This window comes from Protopterus annectens, chromosome 3.part1 (genome assembly GCF_019279795.1).
Source record: "Protopterus annectens isolate FY-2018-M chromosome 3.part1, PAN1.0, whole genome shotgun sequence".
NCBI lineage: Eukaryota > Metazoa > Chordata > Ceratodontiformes > Protopteridae > Protopterus > Protopterus annectens.
Window position 1 is genome coordinate 329,675,292 of NC_056732.1, and position 25,838 is coordinate 329,701,129.

General features: G+C 40.0%; 2 protein-coding genes across 2 annotated transcripts in view; one reads left to right on the forward strand and one right to left on the reverse strand.

The window, feature by feature from the left end:
* The window catches only part of LOC122797666 (vitelline membrane outer layer protein 1-like), a 190,691-nt gene that overhangs the window by 164,386 nt on the left and 467 nt on the right, over nt 1-25,838 (reverse strand). The gene's annotated exons all lie outside the window — the stretch shown is intronic.
* OXNAD1 (oxidoreductase NAD binding domain containing 1) overlaps nt 1-25,838 on the forward strand; it is a 369,327-nt gene that overhangs the window by 46,276 nt on the left and 297,213 nt on the right. The gene's annotated exons all lie outside the window — the stretch shown is intronic.

Here is a 25,838-nt window from a genome sequence, read left to right on the forward strand (position 1 = left end):
GCTGATCTTCTCACCTCCATTTTTAACCTATGTCACATTTTTCCAAGACTTTTTGCTGTGATGAAAGCACTCAAAAAATAGATTTCAGAACCCCCAGTCCCATTTTAACATAGAATGAACACACAAAACTATGCATATTAAAAAAAAATAATAATAAGCTTATCTCTTCAGATAAGTCCAGTTGCCAGCAATCAACAACTGTACCCACATGCTTTACCTAATCTAAAATTAAGGTTATCCACGCTAAGTACATGTTCCCACTTGTACTAATTGCTGCCTGTTCTTATGTCTTGCCTCCTTCCAGAGGGGAAAAAAAAAGATTGCATGATTTCAATAAACAGTAACTTTAAACCAACAAAATTGTGCACTATAACATTAAATGCATTTAAGTACTAAAGCTGCTGGGGAAGAAGTTACTTGCATAAGTTATTCACTTCCAACATTTTCAGACTTCATTTATTTTTCACTGAATTACTTGCCAAACTACCCTTAATTGTTAATTACACTGTATCTTGTATACAGTTCCCTCAGCAGACAGTGTTTATCCCTTTTATAATTTATTGCTCGCACCTGTAAACGTGTCTTCTACTGAAAACATTTTCTAATCGGGAAAATGGCTAATTAGTTTGCAAATATGAAAAAAGATCTTAAATTTTGTGTGTCTGCAATGTAAACCAAGCATATTAATCTACAGTCTCATGTCTATGCAAACGGTAAATTAATATCTTAATTCTACTTATATCATTAATGCACGTTTGTCTCCCACCCCCTGCAGCTCAGAATTATACCATTTTAGTAACTTTTAGCTTGCTTCTCTCTCTAGCTTTTCTTACCTTGTTTCAGTGTAAAGTCTGGATACATTGAAACTAAGAAAAAGTACTTTCTTGCTTTAGTATGTTTAAAGTATACAGTTGTCAGTGATAAGACTCCTGTCATCTCACACTTAAAATATGCATTACTGGATACTGTACAAAGCTGCCTTACAATATATCGCACAATTTACGTAATTAAATTTTTATGCAAGTATTAATAAGATCAAAAGTGTTTTACTTACTATTATGTTTTCAGTCTCTTCAGTGTCCTTCTAATCATTAATGACATAAAATGGGACATATGCTTTACAGTTCAACTACTAGTTTTAATACAGTCAGAAAAAAAAATTCATTCACTTCTTGCAATGCCACGTTTCATATGTCTATTCCTACTTCTAATGAAATTCATGCTTCTTTGTCTCCTATTTTGTTCATTAATTTCAAAATGCTGCAGGTCTTCTTCCACATCCCGTCCATCTCACAACACCAGTTTCTAGTTAAAGTCCAAAGAAGTCCTTGTTCTTCTACTCAGCTCCTGTGCTTTTATTCTGTCACCCAAGTATTTTCATGTGGAACAGTGGAAAAGTTTTCACTGGCAAAGTCTCTCTGTAGACTCTATAAGTGCCTGAATAATGAGAAGCAGATTTTCCTTCTGATTGCTGGCTCACACTTTGCTGGCTAAACTTTTATTTCTTCTTTATCGTATGCTGCATCCAGAATATCTTTGATATTTGAGGAAAAGGATATTCTGAAGAAAGATGGATACAGCAGCCTGAATCTCACATATGCCTGTTGACATTCCCTGATTGCTGGGATAAACTTTCTTCTCTTGGGTGTGCACTGAATCATCATTTTCCATAAAAAATATTAATATGTTCCCTTCTGCCGCACTTTTGTCAGAAGCATCTCTCTCTGCTGGTATGGTTATATCTCTATTAATAGTGGTCTTGGGTACTTTCCTATGGCCAGATTTGGAGCAAACACATCATGTGGCCTCAGAAATCCTGCATAATACCACTCTGTTGCTTATTTATACATTCTTTAAGTTAATGCCATTTGTTCTTTCAATTTCCCTAGTATCGCAGAAGTATCTGGTTCTCTCTGCGTCCTTTGTATTCTAACTCTGCTATTTTTGAAACAGTGCTTGAGAAGCCTCATTGTTAGACTTTATTTCAACTTTTGATTTTTTGTAGTTTTATCAGTTCATCTAAATAGCTAGTTAAAGCTTTTTCTATTTTTCCAGATATTTGTAATTTGAGTCTCTGCAGTGTTTCACTTATTTTAAACACCTCTGAGTGCATTGATGTATTTTGCCCTCTAAATGTTCTGTACTATAGCCGAAATTTTAGCTGAACAGTTGCAAAAGGGTTTACAGCCAGAATTTTTTCTTCTTTTCGGCTTCATTTTTTCTTACTTTCTCCAGATTTCTTCTTTGTTGTTATCCAGGCAGTGTAATTATTAAGCAGTAAGTGAATTCTACCTCAAATTCATAGCTTCTGCTGACTTTTTGTTCTTAGTTTCACTTTTCACACTGGGAGAGCTCTGATTAACTCACTGATCTGTGTGCAGCCATCTTGGAAGTCCCCTATCTAATTATTTATCTCGAGATTCTCTGTCCAGGTGTCTGACTGATAATCTTGCTTTACTGCATTATGAGTTTCACTGTGTTGCACATCTTGCAATGTTACATAGTCATTGTGGCCATAAATAAGTACATTTTGTGGCTCTTTTGTAGTACATGAATTCATTTTGGCTGTAGAGTTGATTCTTGCATTGTAGACACTTCATCAAAATAATTTATTTTATCACAGCACTTATCTTCTTCTTCTTTCGGCTGCTCCCATTAGGGGTCACCACAGCGGATCCTCCGTTTCCATTTCTTCCCGTCCTTGGCATTTTGCTCTGACACACCAACCACCTGCATGTCCTCTCTCACCACATCCGTAAACCTTATCTTAGGCATTCCTCTTTTCCTGTTACCTGGCAGCTTCATCCTTAGCATCCTTTTCCCAATATACTCTGCATCCCTCCTCAGCACATGTCCAAACCAACGTAATCCTGCCTGTCTGGCTTTGTCTCCAAACCTTTCAACCTGGGCTGACCCTCTAATATGCTTCTTCCTAATCCTGTCCACCCTCGTCACACCCAGTGCAAATCTTAGCATCTTTAACTCTACCACATCCAGCTCTGACTCCTGCCTTTTTGTCAATGCCACTGTCTCTAACTCATATAACATAGCTGGTCTCACTACCCTCTTGTAGAACTTCCCTTTCACTCTTACTGGCACTCGTCTGTCACAAATCACTCCTGACACTCTTCTCCACCCACTCCATCCTGCTTGTACTCCCCTGTTCACCTCTCTTCCACACTCACCATTACTCTGAACTGTTGATCCCAAGTATTTAAACTCATCCACCTTCACCACCTCTACTCCCTGCATCCTCACCATTCCTCTGTCCTCCCTCTCATTCACATATTCACATATATTCTGTCTTAGTCCTGCTGACCTTCATTCCTCTCCTCTCTAGAGCATATCTCCACCTCTCCAGGGTCTCCTCTACCTGTTCCCTACTCTCACCAGAGATCACAATGTCGTCTGCAAACATCATAGTCCATGGGGACTCCTGTCTGATCTCATCTGTCAACATGTCCATCACCGTTACAAATAAGAAAGGGCTCCGAGCTGATCCTTGATGTAATCCCACCTCCACCTTAAACGCATCTGTCACTCCCACCGCAGACCTCACCACTGTCACACTACCCTCGTACATATCCTGTACCACTCTTACATACTTCTCTGACACTCCCGACTTCCTCATACAATACCACAACTCCTCTCTAGGCACCCTGTCATATGCTTTCTCTAAGTCCACCAAGACACAGTGCAACTCCTTCTGACCTTCTCTGTACTTCTCCATCAACACTCTCAGAGCAAACATTGCATCTTTAGTGCTCTTTCCTGGCATGAAACCATACTGCTGATCACTAATCATCACCTCCCTTCTTAACCTAGTTTCCACTACTCTTTCCCATAACTTTATGGTGTGACTGATCAATTTAATCCCTCTGTAGTTACTACAGCTCTGCACATCACACTTATTCTTAAAAATCGGTACCAAAACACTTTTTCTCCATTCCTCAGGCATCCTCTCACTTTCCAAGATTTCATTAAACAATCTAGTTAAAAACTCCACTGCCATTTCACCTAAATACCTCCATGCTTCTACAGGTATGTCATCTGGTCCAACAACCTTTCCATTCTTCATCCTCTTCATAGCTGTCCTTACTTCCTGCTTGCTAATCCGTTGCACTTCCTGATTCACTATCACTGCATCATCCAGCCTTCTCTCCCTCTCTCATTCTCTTCATTCATCAGCCCCTCAAAGTACTCTTTCCATCTGCTCAACACACTCTCCTCGCTTGTGAGTACGTTTCCCTCATTATCCTTTATCACCCTTACCTGCTGCACATCTTTACTAGCTCGGTCCCTCTGTCTAGCCAATCAGTACAGGTCCTTTTCTCTCTCCTTAGTGTCCAACCTTTCATACAACTCGTCATATGCCTTATCCTTAGCCTTTGCCAACTCTCTCTTTGCCATGTACCTCATCTCCTTATACTCTAGTCTACGTTCTTCATCTCTCTGACAATCCCACTTCTTCTTCACCAACCTCTTTCTCTGTATACTCTCCTGTACTTCTTCATTCTACCACCAGATCTCCTTGTCCTCCTTCCTCTTTCCAGATGTCACACCAAGCACCTTTTTGACCATCGCCCTTACTAGCTCTGCTGTAGTTACCCAGCTGTTTGGTAACTCTTCACTGCCACCCAGTGCCTGTCTTAACTCTTCCCTGAACTCCACCTCACAATTACCCTTTTTCAATTTCCACCATTTGATCCTTGGTGCTGCTCTCACACTCCTCCCCTTTTTGATCACCAGCGTCATCCTACAAACTACTATCCTATGCTGCCTAACTACACTTTCCCCAGCCACCACTTTACAGTCTCCAATCTCCTTCAGACTGGCCCTTCTACATAAGATATAATTCACCTGTGTGCATCTTCCTCCACTCTTGTATGTCGCCCTATGATCCTCCCTCTTGTTAAAATACGTATTCACCACAGAAATGTCCATCCTTTTTGCAAAATCTACTACCATCTGACCTTCTGCATTCCTTTGCTTAACACCATACCTACCCATCACTTCCTCATCCCCTCTGTTCCCTTCACCAACATGCCCATTGAAATCTGCTCCAATCACCACTCTCTCACCCTTGGGTACAGTCATAACCACATCATCCAACTCCCTCCAAAATTTTTCTTTCTCATCCATCGCACACTCAACGTGTGGAGCATATGCACTAACAACATTCATCATTACACCATCAGTTTCCAGCTTCATAAACATCACTCTATCTGACACTCTTTTCACCTACAAAACACTCTTAGCATACTGTTCCTTTAGGATAACCCCTATGCCATTTCTCCTCCCATCCACACCATGATAAAAATATTTGAACCTGCCTCCAATACACATACCCTTGCTCCCCTTTCATCTGGTCTCTTGCATACACAATATACCAACCTTCCTTCTGTCCATCATATCAGCTAGCTGTCTCCCTATACCAGTCATACTGCCAACATTCAAAGTTCCGACCCTATCTACCAGAGTCCTAGCCTTTACCTGCCTTCAGGCATGCCTTCCCCCTCTTCTCCTTCTTCCGCCAACAGTAGCCCAATTTTTGCCAGCACCCTGTTGGCCAACAGTACTGGTGGCTGTCGTTGTTAACCTGGGCCTCGACTGATCCGGTATGTATATCTGTACTGTTTTCTGCATGCATGATTTGGCAAAATTTTACGCCGGATGCCCTGCCTGACACAACCCTCCCCATTTATCTGGGCTTGGGACTGGCACAAATAAATGCACTGGCTTGTGCATCCCCAGCACATATGTAACTGATTAATTGCAGAAAATCTCCTTTCATTGTGCTTATGGCTAGATCTTATTCAGAACATATCAGTAATGCAGTTTTCATGACTCATTTTTATGCTTTTCTGGCTATTCTTGCTATATCTGTTTGCTTTCACATGTACATTTGCATACTTTTAACTCTCCTGATTGCTTTATTAATTGAGTCACACTACTTTTGTGTACTTTGCATATATTTGTTGGTTTAATTAACATTAGATCTGCTGCTAATAACAACCAGCATCCTGTACAATCCTTTCCTTTACCACACACAGTTCTGTTTCTTGTTAATGAACCATGCAAGTCACTAAACTCCCAGTTCTTGGCCAGGCTGTTTAATTCACTGAAATGAATGTCACGTTTTTTTCCATGGGACTTGGTGACTGCATAAAGCACAGACTGCGCATAGTAATTGTGGAATTTCTTTTTATTACAGCTGTAGTCTGACCCCCCCACACACACTTTGAAACTCAAGCATATTAAGTAATTGCTTCAGCCCTTGTAACATTCAGAAATATGTTGGACTGTACTGTTTATCATTAGATCACTGCAATATGGTAAGCTATATGCCAGGGATCAGAACAGCCAGCTAGCTTACAAAGCTTTAAGGCACCTTTCATGGTCCCTAACTTCACAACTTTCTTGCCATCAAAGTATGCCCTTCCCTGCAGGTGTTGAGTGACAGTCAGCTAGAGCTTTACCAAGGCTGGGCAGGTAAGTACCCTGTTGGGGAATACCTTGCACTTCATCATTTTTTATAAAGGAAGGAAAGTTGTCTTTTTTGATGGAAACATTTGCCGAAGGGTGGAACTGGTGCTTTTAATGGTTGCCACTAAAAAATGTACCTCAAATCTGACATTGTTTGGTCATGGCTCCCTTTGGTAAATCTCTTTTATGTAACTGATTTTTGTGAGAAGTTGTTTTACTTTTTATTCAAAACTTGTTAGGGGCTAAGACTTGTGGTTTTGGGGGTTATCATTAAAGTTTTTACATCAGAACTTATTTTTTCCAGTCCACTTGTTGCAATGACTACCTTAAGTTCACTATCCACTTGTCGGGCATCTTTTTCAGTAGACGGATGTTCCTGGGTCCCTGTGGGGATTCCCTTGTACTTTATATTTTTTATTTGTTAGGAAAAGGTGTTTCTTTTTTTGTCAGAAAAGAAAGAGGGACTAGTGACTAGTGGTGGTTGTTACAACAATTTTTACCTCAGACCTTAACTCTTTTGTAAGGAGGTAAGACCAACTCTTCAAAGCTCTGCTAACTGCTGTAAAGCTTTACCAAGTCTAGGTCTTCACTTTTCTCTGTGGTACCAGATGACTTTAGACACTTGAGTTATGTGAATCATTCAGAAAGCCTTCATCTGGCAGTGGGATTTTCTTCCTCCTTTTCAAAGGATTTGTCTTCAGCCAACCAGTCAAATCTCCCCATTACTTTGAATTCTAGATCAGATGCTGCATCAGGAAATGATGGAACATGTTCCTCCAGAACTAAGAGGAAAAGGGTATTATTCAAGGATCTTTCTGGTACCAAAGAAAGAAGGAACCTGGTAACTGATAATAGAATTTTCTTTCTAAACATTCACATCCCATTCCAGTTCTCAGAGATTTCAAGTGCTTTTATGTTTTTCTGTTTGGTTTACATTTTTAGTTTTCTGCTTTTGCCTTTGGTTTGTCAGCACTTCTAAGAGTGTTTACAAAGTGCATGGATCCTGGAATAGGCTATAGCAGTTTGCAGGGCATTCACATTTTTCCATATTTAGAAGACTGTCTTATTTGCAGATTCTTTTGCAAGAAATCAAGAATCTTCTCCCATCCTGTCTAGCAGGATCGTATGTTTAAGATGTGTGCTGGACATGTTCTTCAGAATGGGTTTTCTTCCTCGGGGGGAAAGTAGAAAGTTACAAGAAACATTTTCTGATGTCTTCCAGCCAAACTTTGGTATGTGCCAGGAAATGCCTCTGGATTTTTTGTTTCATGGCGTCTACTATTGTCATGATTCCTTGGGCAAACTTCACTCGAGAAATATTTAATGGTTCATCAGAGTAGTTTGAACCCAACACCAACACCCCCATTTAATTTCAGATTCCAGTGTTGGGTTTTGTGATAAAGGAGTTGCTTCTTCTCTTCCTCAGTTCATAACCACAGATGTTTCAAACTTTGCTTGGGGAGCTGTGTTTAGGGATAGTCTAAGACCTCTGGAATAAGTAAGATAAATTTAAAGTACATACATGTCAAAGGAATAATAGCTGTAGCAATTGCTTTCAAAACTCTCAACCATCTTTGGATTTCAGGTCCTCTGCTGGTAATCACAGATAATGTCACAGTGATGTGGTACATAAACGAGACTGAACCAGTTTCTATCATCTTTGCAGACTACTTATGGTAGTGTGGGAATTAGGAAATTAGTTTATTCTGACCCTTCAGACTATCTACTTTTCATCAGAGCAGAACATAATGCAGACATGCTGAGCATGATCAGGATAGACCTTGAATGAAAGTTGTTCCTGCAAGTCTTCCTGGAATGAGCCCATCTGTGGGAAACTCCTCATGTTGATCTGTTTGCCTCCAGGTACAACAGACGGTTAAAGAAATTCTGCTCCAGGAATCCTTGCGCATAGACCTGGAAGACTGATACCTTTCATTCCCTTAATAGGGAATGTTCTTGTTTGCCTTTCCTCTGTTCATAGGAGGTTACTAGGCTAATGGCCCTGAGGCCCTTACAAGCCTAGCCAGGAGTTTATTCCCCCAAAAAGAAACCTCTATCAGCACCTATCACCCCAGTCAGTGACACAGGTGGAACCCCTGGGACAAATTTGTGGTTTCCCATCCACTCATCAAGGTTGAGCTTGAAGAGGGTCAGCGAGGTACTTTATTTGACGTGTATGGGAAGGATATTCCACAGGCGGGACAGCCTCTGGGAGACCTGTCTCCAGCAGGTTTTGTTGATGTCGCATATTAGATTTAGGCCTTTTGAGAGGGTAATACATGAGGAGTTAGACTTACAAATATGGAGCATCTCTAGTAGGGTAGGGTCTAAAATTGCTTTGTAGGTGAGACACAGATCACCTCTGAGCAATCTGTACGATACCAAGTAGAGTGATAGTGATTTGAGCCTGTCCACACAGGACAGGTGTTGGTGGCCATGGATTCTCTTTGTGAGTTATCTTTGTTGCCTTTCCAGTTGGTGCAAGTGTTTGGAGAGGTACATACCAAATGGGGTGTTATACTCAATTATAGGCCTAATGAAGGAGGAATACAGAAAGATAATAACCTCCTTTTTTCTGGATGCAATCCCTTTACTTATGAGATGAACCAAGTAAAAGGCTTTTCTGACAACTGCTGCCACATGATGGTCGAATGTGAGATTATTATTAACCTGACTACCCAGATCTCTCACCACATGTTGTGTGCTTAGAGGGTTGGCGTTGGTGTGGTAATCGGTAGGGGCCATGGTTTTGCCGAATCATATAATAATACATTTTTTTGCATTTAAGTTAAGGCCATGACTTTGACACCAGTCATTTGTTGCTGTGAGACCCTCTTGCAGTATGTTAACATCATTTGGGGAGTCAATGACAGCACCCAACTTAGTCATCTGCAAACTTGTTCAACCACAGGCCTTTTGTCTTTGCCTGGACCTCTGAGAAGTAGATGATAAACAGTAAGGGTCCCAAGACAGATCCCTGGGGGAACACCCCTAGTGACATGTCTGCTGTCGGAGGTGGAGGCACCTATTTTGACTTGTGAGTCCTATCGATGAGCCAGTTGGTCACCCCCTTGATGAGATAGGGATTTATGCAAAGTTGTATTAGCTTTTTGATTATGCCTGAGTGGGAGATTGTGTCAAAGGCCTTGGCCAAGACAAGGTAAGTTGTATGTACTGACTTTCTCACATCCAGGGCCTTGGTGACAATCTCAAAGAAGTCAACCAGGTTCAACAGGCAATATTTGCCCTTGACAGATCTGAACTGGGTGGGGTCAAGTGCTTGGAGATTGTATATGTCCTTGTTTATGAGCTCCATAATAATAATACGCTCCATGGCTTTACAGATCAGACTTGTCAAGCTAATAGGGAAATAGTTGCCAGGGTCAGTAGTGGCACCACATTTGTGCAAAGGGATGACAATGGCAGTTCTCCACTCTGCTGGAATGAAGCCTGTACTTAGGCTGTGATTGAATAGGGTGCTCAATGACGAAGCTAGTTCTTGCTGGAGATGGTGCAGAATACAGCCTGGTATACTATCCAGTCCCATGGAAGCTGTGGTCTTTGCCTTGGATAGGGCCTTTAACATTTGATCTATGGAGATGTGAGGTGTGGGACAAGTATCGGGGATGTTGAATGGGCCTTTGGGGGGGACAGCGTGGGTGAAGTTTGTGCTGGACCTATCTGCTAGCAGGTTGGCTAAGTCAACAGGATCAGTGTAAGTGATACCATTAAGTACCTTCCCAAATACTATCTCTGTGCACAGTAGACTGAGCTGATGAGATTGGCTGGGAGGAGTATCTAAAATCAAAGAAGCAAGTGGGCAGTCCTTCCCAAATGGTCTCACTATACTCAGTTGAATGAGTGAATGAGATGGGACTGGGAGGAGTGTCCAAAATCAAATTTACAGCAGGGGCGGGCAATTCCAAAGCCACCAAGTTTAAGAATGCAACAACACTTGGGCAGGATGGTGGGAAAACTAAACAAAATGCAGATGGGGACCAGCAACTTAGCACAATTTCAAAGAACTGTAACTCTTTATAGAAGTATTATGAAAGACAAGATAGACCCTTAGGCAACAGATAAACAAAAAGAGGTGTTGACCAGTAACTTACACCTTGGGGTGTAAAATGCAGACAAGGACCAGCCAAATTCAATGAAGCAAATAAAAAAAAATGCAGTACAGTTTTGTTAGCTGAGACAGAATAAGTGCAAAAAAGTATACTTATGTCAGCTTGGTATATCCAGAGGTTATACAATCCACCACAGCCAGCTAATCAGCTCTGCATCTTTGCACAATTAACCAGGGTTCTTCTAGAGGAACAGAAGAATTCTCCAAGGAAAATTCCTGTGACCCCCTTTTGGGGCAGGTATCAGTGATTCTACCTTCCTTGAAAATGGCCAAGGACAATTAGCACAGGGATCCTCACAGAATGGACTTACTCACACAAGACAGTGTTGTTTGATACACCCCACCTTTCAACTTCTTCATCTGACTGCCTGGATGATAAAATTTCAGTACCTTTTAGGCACCCTTATTCTGAGAATGTGTAGCAGCTATTGAAGAAGACAAAAGGAACCTGCTACTAGAAAAATCATATATGGATAAATGGAAAATATTTTCTAGTTGTTGCTGTGTCAGGAACCAGGACTCTTTCAATGCTTAAGACTCTTTTGTTCTACAGCACTTGTATGAGTGATTATCCTCTGGCCTTTCTTACTCTTTTATCAAGATTCACCTTTAGGCCATCTCTGTCTGCCTTAGAGTTCCCCTTTTCTACCATACCTCAAGTGAAGCAGTTTTTGAAAGGGGTTTTGCATGCCCCTCCAACAAGAAGGCAGATGGCTCGTTCTTGAGACCTTATTTTTTGTATGGCGAAGCTTGCACTGCCTCCTTCTGAACCCACTCATGACACTGTTCGAAGTTGTTATTTGTCAACAGCATGACTCATTGCTCTGACACTGCAAGATGAGTATTTGATTTACAAGCTGTTGTAGTAAGTCTTCTCTAACTCATCCTTCACAGAGGTAGAATAACACTGAGAATCAATCCTTCCTTTGTACCCAAGGTGGTTTCAGAATTTACATTGAAGCAGGCAATTCATCTCCCTGTTTTTCTTTTTCCAGAACCAAAACAATGGGGTAGAAATTTACACACACTGAATATTCATAGGTAACTGATAGGATTAAAAAAATAAATAATTCCAGGACTACAGATCCACTGTTAATTTCCTACGAAGGGTAAGAAAAAGGGAAATCAGTATCAAAACAGACAGTTTCTAAGTGGTTGTCTCATTCTATTGCTTTTTGCTATTCTCACCATAAAAAGACTTTTCCAAGCAAAGTTAGGGCAGACTCTGCCAGGGCTCTGACTGCTTCTGTGGCTTTTGGAAAACCGTGGATTCTAGAAATATACTAGAGGCAGTAACTTGGTCACATGTAAACACCGTTACCATGCACTACAAACTAGATTCCTTCTGTAGACCAAAGAAGACTTTGTTAGGACTATTCTCCAGAGGCTGCTGGGCTCTGATCCTTCTTCCTCCTCTCTATCTTTCTAAGCTGTGATATTCATACCATATAGCTTAGGCTACTGCAACAGTGATGTAATAATGAACATAGCACAGTTGTGTAAGTGCACTTACTGTATCAGTAGATGTTTGTATAGATCACTATAGAAGTAGCAACACACCCCAACACTTTTTTTTGTTTTTGCTATTTTTATGCCAGGGTGTGGGATTTTTATTATTACTGTTCTGATCTGGCAGCGCTCTAGCCTCCCTCTTCTGAGGCAAGAAAGCTCTGAAATTTTGACTGCATAGCCATTGATTTTATACTGCCTTCCTTGAGCTATACAGTGCATGTGGAAGACACCCTAAAGCTATGGAAGCTGGCCAACCAACTCAATTCTTGCAGGGCATTTCATATAGCTTAGGTTACGTTACTGCAGCAATAATTTATTTGAACAGCTACTAGCATGGTAAGTTTATGTACACAACTGTACTCTTTGTGCCTTTCTGCCATTCCATTCTCAGTCCGGAATAAATATAACTTATGGGTTTACATTTTTCTGATTTTAGGCAAATAGCCTTAAAGCACGAGAGTTCTTGGAGGCTGTGTATAACTGTCTCATACTAAGCTTTTGACTTGACTTGCTTAATTCTGACCATTTCTGAGTTTATTTCTGACTGTGTTATTTGGATTCTTAAAATAAGAAGTAACAAAGTGTACAGGTAGTATACTGTGCTGCCATCCTTTTCACCTTTACTTTTTAGATTGCATAACAGTGCACTGAGACTAGATCACGCGGATACACCCTGGCTGGATAACTTAAGATGTCAGTCTCTTGAAGAGATAATAGTGTTTATTGCAGTGTTCCTGTGATTTCTGCATAGTGTACTTGGCTGTTTAACACATTTAAAACATGTTACTAAGATGAAATATTAAGCACTGTGTCTGTCGTTACAGTATAAGGAGATAAGTAGGATCAGTTTGGTTCCTAGTGTTGTACTTTGTTCTGTGCTCGTTTAGCTAATCTAGTTTGAAACCTTATGGTAAAAGCACAGAACATTCAAATAATGGCAAGCATTTAAATGCAAAAAAATGTACATCTCCTGCAGGGAATTCCATCAGTTCTCATCATTCATTTCTCCTGTGCCTGATGTTCACAATTCTTGCATTCGTTAGTGCCATAAATATTTCTTTTCCGTGTATGATTACTTTGTCAGTGTGTTCCTGTTCTGTCCCTCTCTGTCATCCACTGAACTTTACTTGAATTAACTTCCTTCCAACCCTCAGCAAACTACTAGAGAATCTAATCTATAATTAACATACCTTGTCCTTACAAAAATATTGCTTGTGCTCAAAGAACAGCATGGCTTTTTTGCTGGAAGAAGTACTCTTATTTCATTATGGACGTTAACCGATTATCTTTATCTATATTAGTTAGTATGCAATCTAACTGGAGCCATATTCATTGATTTAAGACAAGTCTTTGTAATGGTTAACCACTTTATAGTGCTTCTTCATCTCCAAGACATTGGTATCAAACGCACCACCACCCAGTGGTTCAAAGACTTATTAACCCACAGAGCCTTCACAGTAAACATAGGGTCTATACTCTCAAACTCCACCTACACACACTCATTAGTTCCACAAAGTTCTATACTTGCTATAATACATTATTCTTTCTTTTAAACTCCCTCTTGAGCTTCATACTCATCTTCTGCTTCTCTGCGCAGATGATACGGTCATTTACAGGCCTTACTCCTCACACAAACTGATTGAAACCCAGCTTCAGTATGATCTACTTTAACTGCATAACTGTCTCAGCTCCAAAAACTTGCTGCTTAACCCCAAGAAAACCAAATCCCTGCTATTTGGGACTCTCTAAAGACTTAACACAACTCAGCAAGCTCTTAATCGTACTGCCCACGATAATATCCCCTTGAATTCACAAAATCCTTTACCTGGACATTTTGATGGAACCAGTGCCTTAACTACCAAGAACACACACAAATACTCTGAGCCAAAGTAAACTAACTACTCTTCTGGGTCAACTCTGTCTTCCCCCTGTCAGAGCAGTGGTTTGGGAAGCATCCTTCTTGAAAAGCTTAAGTACGTTCTCTCTTTGTTTGCATCAGCCTCAATCAAAAACATTTCAACTCTTTAGATTCTGTGTAATAAAATTTGCTGGTTCATTTCCAATTCTTTGTAGAAAGAGCACAATTTCCTTACTCTTTCCAAAGCCAAGTGGTTGCCACCCAGGGCTAGAGCTAACTGCTTGGCTTCATTCTTTTCTATTACTTATCAAGACAAGCCTTTTCCTCTCGGTATGAAACTTGTTACAGCCACTCCAACCTGTAGCCTCAGAAGCCAATTTGGATGTGGCCCAATCCTTAAAAACACCTTGTAACAAACTACATTCTTCTGACAATAGCTTCTCAGTGCTTGCCCCAGAATTATGTAAATCACTTGTACAAGAATTACTTATGTAAATCACTTGTACAAGAATTACTTGAAGTCTTAGACTACTCATTCTTCAGGCATCAATTAAAACACTTTCTTCTAACACTTTGAATACAAATGTGTTAGACTAGGGCATATCACATATCTCTGCACTTTGTTATTAGAAGAACACCACCAGTTACTCGAGCACTACTCTTCACTCCTTCACCTATTCATTCATTGAGCTTGCTTATAATCCTGTCCATCCTCCTTTTAGCTTTCTCCTCTTGTTTCCCTCTGTAAATATGTACATCTGTAAAATTGTTGATTAGCCTTCATTTGTCCATATGTTGATCAGTGTTCTACCCCAGTAAAAACACTTACAAATAAAGTAAATAACAGTATATTGCTTTAAAGCTTTAGTCAGTGTAAATTCTTACAGAAAGCCATTAGTTGTAATGTTTCTTGTCCGGCATAGTATGCTATGTCTGTGTGCATGTACATACGTGCTTGATGTGGGGAGGTTACATCATGTACTAGATAACTTGTACTGTACAGGTAAAGTACTCCTGTTGCACAGGATGCGAGGTATATCACCCACTCAGTACCAGCATATTACATTTATTCTTCTCTGCTTTTCTATTGGGCTATAGTTTTTCTTTATGTTGTAGTTTGTATAGTTTTGGACTACTTTTTTTGGGGGGAAAACTAGGGCTCATTACCTGTTTATAAACCAATCTTATGGATTATGGGCTTATATTATTTTACTGTGTTGTAGATGCTTTCTTTGTGTGTGTGTGTATATGTGTATGTGTATATATACATATATATATATATATATATATTTGGTTTGGTGAGGTTCTATGATAGGTTAGGCAGTGGTTAGGACTTTGTTTTTTATTGACTTTAATTCATTGAAATAAAAAAATCAGTGTGTTGCAGTGTGGTTTGCAGTGTAAGAGGCATGTTTTAAATTTTGGCTATTTTTTCAGTCTCTGGTGAACTGCCAGTGCAACTGCATTGTTTAGGGTGGTGGAACTGGTATTTTTTAAGAAGTGTAAATCACTTATTATATTGTGTGTTTTGTTTTCTGTTTCATCTTTTTTACCAGTAGAGTTTTTTTTCTGTGAAGCTTACTGTGGAGATTTTTGTTTGAGGGGTTTTAGCAGTAACTTCCTAGAACTATGTATTTACTTTAGAATTAATTTAAAATATGTGATTATTAAAAGTTTGCTTTTAACCGGTTGGAGAAGCGACGGCTGTTGAGAAAACTTTGTGAGACATGTTTTGAAGAGGACTGCTTTTGCCAGTAAAGTATGAGTTCTGTACTTTGGGGAGGCAGTTTGTTAGTAATGCATTCTCTTCAGTTCTGGTGTATGTGTTTGTGGGGAAAAAGGCTGAGTAGGAGTTTGCATCTGATAGTGAATGTAGTTTGTGGTGTATAATTTTGCAGTGTTATCTTTCCTGGTTACTTTGGTTTTGCTATGCGTGGGTAGGACAGAACTTGCCTTCTTTGAGTAGGATTGCCTTTCAGTTTTTATTCATTACTTTCTTTTTTATGGGTGGTTGGTTCTTTTTGTAATACTGACTGAGGCAATATTTCAGTTTGTGTAAATGTGTACTGACCAACTCAGTTGTCTGGCTTTTCTGTCATAATAGGTATATTTTATGTTTTTGAGTTTTGGATTACTTTTATGTGGTGCATTTTAGGATAGTACTATGCTAAGGATATAGAACAGTGTGTTATGTTGATTTAATTCTTTGGAAAGTATATTTCAATTATACTTCTATATGTATTATCTATAGTTTTGATTTAGTTGTGCAGTTTTGTGATTAGTGGAGTGATTTATATATTTCAAGATGGTTAAGCACAGCATTTTGGTTGACTTAGAATTATCCTTGTGGAGAGACTAAGAAATGTGCCAAGATTTCCAACTGGTGATAAAACAGGTCCAAGGAAAATGCTGAAGGAGCAACAAGGTAATCCAAAATGGCCATCCACTACAGTTTTCTTCCCCTAAATGGTAAAGTCATCCTCTCTGAAGCCACAAGTTCCCAATGTAGCTGTATTGTGTATAGATGTTTGTTGATGACATCAACAATTTTTAGTCAAACTCCTTTGATCAAGTTAGAGTGTCAATAAAGTTACTCTGATGCATCATCTGTTATTTGTTTTTTGGAAATCAGATGTACCAAGGTTATTTCTCAGCCCATGCATTGTAACTTGTCAACATTCAGTTTGCCAGCCTTTTGGGTTCAGTGTTTTGACTGTCAGCATTGTGTCTGTTGATGTAAGTTAGTAATATACATGTGTATATTAAATATCTTTCTTTGTTACCCAGGAAGAGCATTGACATAAATGAATAATTTTAGGGTCAGCCCAGAAGGAACTTACAAACGTATGAACATGAAAGTAGTATTCACAGATATTGTAGGTAAACATTGAAACACAGGTAGAAGCTTATAATTACAATAAATAGTAATTAATACAGATGTTGCATGTTGACATGAAATGGCACTAATAGTATTTGGAATGTGAAAGAATTCAGAAGTGAGACAAGGATCGTCTACACACTGGAAGATCGACCATTTGCTTAAGAAGTTTCCTTATTAATTGTAGGTATTAAGGTTTGAGTTTTATGAGATACAATTGTAATGCTTTAGTTGGAAGTACCTCCCACGGTTTGGGACCTAATATTGAAAAATGAAGGTCTTTACAATGTAATTTTGTTGTCTGAGTTTGTAGTGTAGATGAAATGTAGAGGTCAGATCAGAGATTGTAGGAACACATTCTCAGGGTAAGTCTGCCTGAGAAGAAAGGAGAGGATTGTAGTTTGAATAGAAGCAAGACCACTGTGACAGCTGTTAACTTTTTTTTGGATCTGTGTTCAGCCATCGAATGGCTGAACATGGAATAATAAGCATTGAATGTTCACTCACTGAACTTTCATTTCATCGACAGGGTAGATAACTACTTGTTTAACACTCCCCCTTCTGACACATGGAAGTGTTTCAAACCCACCCAGGTGGGAGGATTCATCCCCACACCCCACTCACTGTATATACCAACTCCAAGACCACACTACAGTGGAGAAAAGGGGTTTGAAACACTCCAGTATGTGAGATGGGGAAGTGTTGGACAAGTAGTTATTTACCCTGTCGATGAAATGAAAGTTAGCTGAGTGAACTTTCGATGCTTATTGTTCGATGTTCATCTGTTCGATGGTTAGCCCATTTGATGGTTGACAATAGACCAACTTTTTCTGAGGAGACCACAGTGATTTTTACATTGAGACACTAACATTATAAAGTGTACATATTTTGTTGGAGGTGGTTTAGAGAGTATTAACTTTTTCTTTTGATGAAGACTGTTATGAGTAAACCATACTCTAAGGATTCCTTTAGCAGTCACTGATCTTGCTTCAGGGATTAGAAAATGAGAGATTTTTTAGGCCTAGAAGAAACTTTTTTTTTTTTTGCATTAGTGCACTTATTGTATTTAGGGAAGCTTTGACTTTGATGTAGCCGAAGCTCTAGATGTGTGAAGCTTTTATTGGATTGTGGTTTGTATTGTTGATGTGCTAAGTCTTTAGGGACTGTGTTCTTTTTCTGTTTTCCACTAAAAAATATTGCTTTAGTTTTTGTGGTATTGAGTAGATGTTTCATGTTTTTAACGAGTTTGAAAGTTGGTTGTAGTTTTCATGTTTTTTTTTTTTATGGTTGAGTGGGTAGGACCAGATCTGTAAATGATAGAACATGCAATTAGGTGAAGTTAAGAAGCATCTAAGAGAAGTTTATTAATGAAAATTGATAATATTACTGGGACAAGGACTGTGCATTGGGTGAGGTGAGATCTCTGGTCACTGAGTGAAGGCGATATCCTAGATGGGCTGTTACTAATAATTAGGACTCGGAGAGAGTGGTTACCAGTTGAAGGTTTAGTATAGCTGGGATTATGTATTATTATAGCAATAACCCACGCCTGGGTGTGGGTAATGCTGGATTTACCCATGGTTGGTGTGGTTTGTTCACGAGGGCGAAGCATTGTATAATGCCTCCTTGCTGCCCTTCCACAGCTGTCTGGTATTTTGCGGCAGCTCTGATGTACTGCGCATGCATATGCTTACACAGTACATCAGAGCTGTGGGCAAAAGCAACAGAGAAAGCAAGATCTCCATTGCTTTTTACAAACTGTCTCGCTATGTTAAAATCTCCGTTGCTTTTTTAAAGCTGTCTCGCTATGTTAAACCCATTTAACATAGCGAGACAGTTTTGAAAAAAGCAATGGAGAAAGCAAGATCTCAGTTACTTTTTTTAAAGCTGTTTCACTATGTTAAACTCCTTTAACATAGCGAGACAGTGTCTAAACAGCAACGGAGAGCTTGCGTTCTCCATTGCTGTAAAAAAAGTTATACTAATGGAAAAAGTCCGGGCGACCGGATCTTTTTCCAATACTATAACTCTAATTTACAACGTGCACACTGACCAATCAGCGTGCACGTTTTGGAATATTAATGGGGGGTCATTGTATAATTGGGCTGATTCTATGTCTGCAAGGAATTAATGTGTACCATTTTTATAAGAGCTTTATAGGTTTGTTAAAGTTTTTAATGATTATATGGTGAAGCAGTGGTTATGGTTTTGTTAATTAGATCTTGAAATTTATTATGGGCGGCCACGGTGGTGCAGCGGTTGGCATTGCCACCTCACAGCAAGAGGTTCTCCGGTTCGATTCTCGTCTGGGGTGCCTTCTGTGCAGAGTCTACATGTCCTTCCTGTGGACACGTGGGTTTCCTCCGGGTGCTCCGATTTCCTCCCACATCCCAAAGATATGCAGTAAGTGGATTGGATACTCTAAATTGGCCCTAGGTATGAGTGTGTGCGTGTGCATTCTGTTGAAGGTTGGGTTCCGGGCTGGCAACTCGACACTGTAAAACTCCACTGCTAATCATGAGCAGACAGATGATCCGCTGTGGCGACCCCTAACCGGGAAAAGCTGAAAGAAGAAGATGATCTTGAAATTTATTATAGGGGAAGTAGGCAGTGACTAGATGTACAAGGCAATATTTTTGGTGGGCATGACGATAATTCACTTGTTTGGTATGAATTCGTTTAAGTTGGGAGCTTGTGAATGAAAGTCGATTTCTAGGTTTTATTTATATACTATAAATCCTCTGTTCTTTTTCCTGGGCAGGCGTTATAAACATGTTTATAAGTGGAAAAAGAGGTGGAGGTCTGTGTTGTCATTTTAATCCAGAATTATGTGATTGCTACTGTGTCAGGTGAATGGGAGTTTGAACAAGTCTGTCTGTTGTGGGTCATGCTGACTGCATTTAGGGAAGATAGGTTTTGCATAGGTGGTTTTCAGTTTGTGTTAGTAATTCCTTGAACTAGTAGAATTGGTATTGACATCAGTCTGTATAATATGCATGGACATTTATGGAATATATGCATGGGCCTAAATACTTGAGGGGGGATGATATTTTACAGGTGGTTAACTGTTTATGTAGAGAATGGAGGAGATTTCTTTTGGTGGTAAATGTATATTTTACATGTTTAGTAATGGATGAAAACATAGTGATTTATTTTCTGAGGAAGATCTGGAGTTTGACTTTGAAAAACAGTTTCTGTTAGGAATCCTGTTACGTGATTTTTTTTTTTTTTTTTGTGGGTAGTAATAGGAATGTTAATGTTTGTGCAACATCATTGCCATAGGTTCATAGGTGAGTGCTAGACTAATGTCCCTAGGGTCATTTTTAAGCTTAGCTATGCTTTCCCAAATGTATGTACTTACATACTTTGTTACCCCAGGGTATTTTTAAGGGCTGGGTATAGGCTTGGGCTATAGTTGGTCAAGCATTTACAGGCCTCCTTTTTCTATCAGAGGCATAGGTGCCAGACCAGGGGTAAATTTCTTATTCCACATCCACTGGTCTAATTTACGCTTAAATTTGTTTATGGAAGAACTTTGCTTCAGATAAATGGGAAGCCTGTTCCAGAGAAGGGGTAGTATCTGAGATACATATCTGTTCCTTCAGCATGTCCTGTTTATGTTCCATGTGAGGTTTAAGTCCCTAGATGGTGCATTTCTGATGCTGTTTGTTTTGCAGATGTGCAACAGGTCCATCAGAGTGGGATCAGATGATACATTGTGGGCAAGGCATAGATCACCTTGCAGCTGTCTGTAGGAGACTGAGTACAAGGATAAGGCTTTGAGGAGGTCCATGTAGGACATGTTGTTTATGTCCTGTACTTTTTTTTTTTTTTGACGAACCTCCAATTCAGTTGTTGCAAATGTCCAGAAAAAATGGATAATGAAGGGTGCATTGTACTCCATGACTGGTTTGATGAGGGCCAAGGACAGCAGAACAGAGACATCATTGGACCTAGATGCTATACACTTGCTTATAACCTGTGCAGCATAAAATGATTTTTCTCTCCACTGTTGACATGTAATAGCCAAAGACCAGATTACTCTCTACATGCATACCCAAATCCTTGACCATTGGGTCTTCTTTTAGGGATGTATTATCAATGTGACAATTTCTTGCGGTGGCTGTCCGAAGGATACTGTTATGCATTTCTTTGCATTGAGTTTTAGAACATGGCTCTGGCACCAGTTATTTGTTTATGTCAGGCATTTTTGAAGGTATTGTGTTTTTGTGGGGATTTGATGAGAGAGTCTGGTTTGCATTTGTCTGCAAACATGGCCAGCCAGAGATCCTTGACGTTGGTCTTGACTTCAGAGAAGTAGATGCCAAAAAGGAGAGGCATCTGCACCAAGTCCTTGGAGACTCCATGGAAGCCTCCTCTATCATAACGTCTTGGATTCTGTCTGTGAGCCAGCTAGATATCCATTGGGTGACATATGGATTTATGCCTAATTTTGTTTGTTTATCTACAAGGCTTGAGTGATTGCATTGAATGCTTTGGCCATATTGAGGTAGGGAGTTTTATTACCATTTTGCAGTTGTCCATGGCTTAGTGACCTTGTCAAAGAAGTCCACCAAGTTGCGTAGGCATAACCTGCCCCTGATGAAATCAAACTGTGTTGGATCCAATGTCTGTAGGTTTCCCATGTCATTTTTTTATCATTTCCTTGATGATCATTTCCATGGGTTTGAGTATGAGACTATTGGGACTTATTGGTCTGTAGTGGCTTGGGTTTGTAGATGCACCCCCCCCCCCACTCCCTGTGCAGAGGGATAATAGTTTCAGTCCTCTGTTTACGTGGCACAAAGCTATGGTTGAATAGTGATTCTAGTAGGACTGATGTGTCATGCTTCTTGCTATTTAGGTGACATCCTGGGATATTATCGGGGCCCGTCAATGCAGTGTTCTTGGACTTAGAGAGTGCATTGAAGACCTGTTTCCTAGTGATAGTTGGGGGAGTTATAATTTCTAAACGGTGATTTGGGGTGGGAAGCGGAAGTAAAAATTGGAGCTAAATTTGTCAGCTTACTATATCCTCTGGCTCAGTATAGGTAGCTCCATTCACAATTATTTCGGTACATTGTTGTGTGTTGCCTTTAAGGTTGCGGACATAACTGAAGAAAACCTTGTTGTTCTGTTTTGCTTGGGAGGCTGTTTTTTGCTCAAATTTGACTTTGGTAGACTTGATTAGTCCCCTGAGTTGCTTGTGTAGATGGAGGGATATATTACCTTGCCTGGCATAGACCTTCCTATGTTGGCTATGATTTCTCACATAGTGTGAGAGCTTCATCATGTCTGTCTTCGTATAGTCCAAGGAGGTATATCTCAGGTCGTCACTGCCACATGGACTATGAGTGAGTTATACTGATACGTGTGGTTCAACTACATGATGCGGCAGATCCTGGCACCTAATAGGTATCTGACCATGACTATGAGGATACTTAAGTGCAGAGTCTGGGAGGCCATTGAAATTTACAAAGATTACATTTATGAGCCTAAGAATAAGAATGATCATATAATAATAATAATAGTAATGATCCTATGTGTTAACCAGGTAGGCCCAGTGGACATGCAGTCCTTTTTCAAGGGTGACCTAGAAGCAATGTCTGGTTAAGTGAATTGTTCAAGGTCACACAGTAGGCAAATAAGGGCTGAGGGAATCGGACACTGTACCACAGGAACTACAACTTGTAACCTTTAACGTCTGCACCAGCTGTCAATGTGTAGGGCTTTGTATCTTATCCATGCTATGTATGGTGGGTATTTGTGTGTGTTCCTAATATTTGTGTGTGTTCCTAGCAACCTGTTTTGGACATTTTTTTTGTATTAGTGAGTGATCGCCTTGATTCCAGTGACATTGTATAAAGACATCTCTCACATACCGTATCAGTTTGCTTTAGAATTAGTTGGTTGTCAGTACACATGAGTAAATTGCTACATTGTTTCAGATGCCCAGATCCACCCAGGTGGCTGCAGAGAGTAGGGTAGTGCATATGCATAGTTACAGATCCTATTTGCATGTTTTACAAGTGGATGGTACAAGAAGGGTTTACAGATGGTCAGCTAGGTTGCTGCAAGAGTGTAGACTACCAAAGACTATCTAAGCATCCAAGATGAAACTTGTAAGGAGGTATTCCTCAATATGAAGACTAGTTCCTCTATGTGCAACAAAGTACTAGGGATATTTCAGAGAAAGTTTTCATAGCAAGAGTTTCTGTTCAAGGTGCCTGCATCTATACAGGGCACTGCTAAACCCTGATATGTGAACGTACTGAATGATTTTTTTAGTTAGTTTCTGAACCTGTATAAAGTGGCCATCTGCCCAGTACGGAATTATACTTAAAGCTGAGTAGAGTGATTTCCAAGCTAAGAATGAGAGCAGGCTATTCTTCACTGCCACTAGAGTGCAGACCTAATCCTTCCTGATGTAAAATCAACTTTGCTGTAGCAAAAAGTGTAGGAATATTGTAACCAACAAAAAAATCACTGCTAAGGAATGCTCACAAAGTGCAGAAATCAGCAGCAAATGACAGTAAATTTCAGGGGCACCTTAAAATGATTTAAGTGCAGAGAGACGGTAAATAATACAAAAATATAATAGCCCCCCTTAAACTGTAAATAGTAGCACAGTTTAGCAAAAGATTGTACTTATCTGCCACAGGTGACACATAATTGAAGCAGAACACTTTTCAGGTGTGTAGTGTGGATACCAACCAGTTGGAAGCCCTCTGGAAATGAACCCCCTCAACTGTACCATTAGAATGACTCAAGTAGTGACTTCAGAATTATGCATTGGAATGCATGCTATTGGTGCAGCTAGCAGTTGTGGTAGACCCATCAGAGATTGGGAGAGAGTTATTGAGAGTATAAAGGAAGTGGTACGTGTGGGGTGTGTGACTGGTGGGATTGAATGGCAAAAAAAACACAGTTATGTGTTGTGAAGTAGAGCACAACTTGGCCACCCCTGTCTTAAAAAGGTTCAGGAGTCTGTACAGCCAGTCTTTCACATTTTTCTTTTTTTTTGGTCTGGAAAACTGACTTCCCTGTGGGCTTTACATTGGCCAGCCTGGTGGATTTTGGATTTGCTGGTGCCTTTGTGCGTTCCCCTCCTTGACAGTATGACTGCCTACTCTTCCTTCATGCCTAATGCAATTTCAAATGTTGCTTTGAATTGGAGCAACCGGCTTCCTTCCTTTTTTGAATTGCCTCGCAGTAGTGAAGAGTGCCTGCTGCATCATTTAAATCCTAGGAGGCAAGTTACTGAGAGGAGAATGTTTTCTAGCTAGCTGATTTTTGCCAAAGCAGGTTTGGTGCTGTGATGATAAGGAAGCATGCTTTAACTGGTTAGATAATATAAATTATTTCTACTGTTACAGGGTATGGGATCTTGTTACAGTTTGTTATGCTAGTGTAGTTGCAATTTTGTCAGGATTTTTAGAGCTGCTTCATTAAGGTGAAATATGTGAGGAATATACCTGGTCTTCTGCCTTTATATTCACAAAGTATCAAAAGTTATATTGTCCTGTCAAAGGCAAGTGAAGATTTTACCAAGACGGTCCTTCAGGATATGTCTGAGGGTACTCCTGCCATTTGTAGATGGATGGCTATTTACTCCATCCAGCTGTCATGGTTGGCGAAAAAGGAATGAGTGTAAAATAAAAAGCTTGAAAAGAAAATAAATAATAACTCACAAAAGTAACTGCTGCAGAAATTATAAGGATTTACCATTTTACTTTCACCTAAGAGTGATTAGCAAGGTGGAAAAATAAAGAAAAAAGTAAGTTTTTACATCAAGAAGACAGGAGTTTCCATCTTGTTTTTGTAGGTGGTAGCCTGGTTTGTACAGGTTGGGCAAGCACACTAGAGGTTCCAGCATGTAGTTGTTTTATTGGCTGGAGGGCTTATTTAATCAGCGTACCTTATTTTTAGTGCCTTTATAAATTCTGCACAATTGAGTGGCTTTTGGCTCATTTCTACATTTTCTACAAAGTGAAACGTTTTTATTGAATAATCACACTTGCTTTGATGTAGTTTATTCCACTCGTGTTATGTTGTGGGGTTTTTGTTTGACTGCCTAATGAGCGCTTGAGGTGGAGAGTCAGTCTATGAAGTGCCCTGTTAAGCAAGAGCAGCTGGCAGGCAGTACCTGTCCCTTGTGATGGCATTTTGATGATGGTGTGTCATTGATGTAGAGTCATGTCCGACTGTGTGAGGCCCTTTTTAATTTATGGTTGTGTACATTGAGTGAGGTGGTTTCTTCACTACTGTCGTGAGTGCCCCGGCACAGGAGGCTGAACTTGATGGTACTGTGGGTGGCTCCTTGTTTGCTAATGTTGGCAGGCAGAGGGCAGCATCCCTTTGAAGACTTTGATTTGAAACGTCCAAAGTGCTAGTTATCCCTCAGAGTAATAAGCAGCTGCCACACTGTGATGTGACTCAGTGGCCAGTGACTTTGAGGCGGGATGGTGCAGTCATGGAAAGAGACCATGAAAAATGTACTGCTTCAGTGTTGTGCAGCATTCCAGAGGAGCCACACTGCCATGCTATAATTTTTACTAAGATTGATATGCATGCTGACGTAAGCACTAATTCATGAAAACAGTACCCATGATTGAGAACCTTGGCTTGGATATTGGTTTCCTTTAAAATTACAGATCCTCCCAGTAGATGGTCTTGAGAAACCGGTTGTGTTCTGAGGTGGGTACACTGTTCCCTTATTATTTTAACAAAGACAAATGACTAACTCATTGAAAGTCTCAAGTAGTTTTTCTAAGAAAGATGGTTCCTGTCCTTTCTAATGCTGTGTGAGGGAGACAACAACAGTATCCACAGTATGCTACATACCAAAGCCTCTCTTTGGGTCAGAGAGGCATGACTGCTGAGGAGGAATGAACTGTTCCTGTTGTCAACACCTTTGGTAGTAAATTTAAGTGCAGTAGGTCTGTGACTTCACAAACAGCTGCCAGCCTTATCTT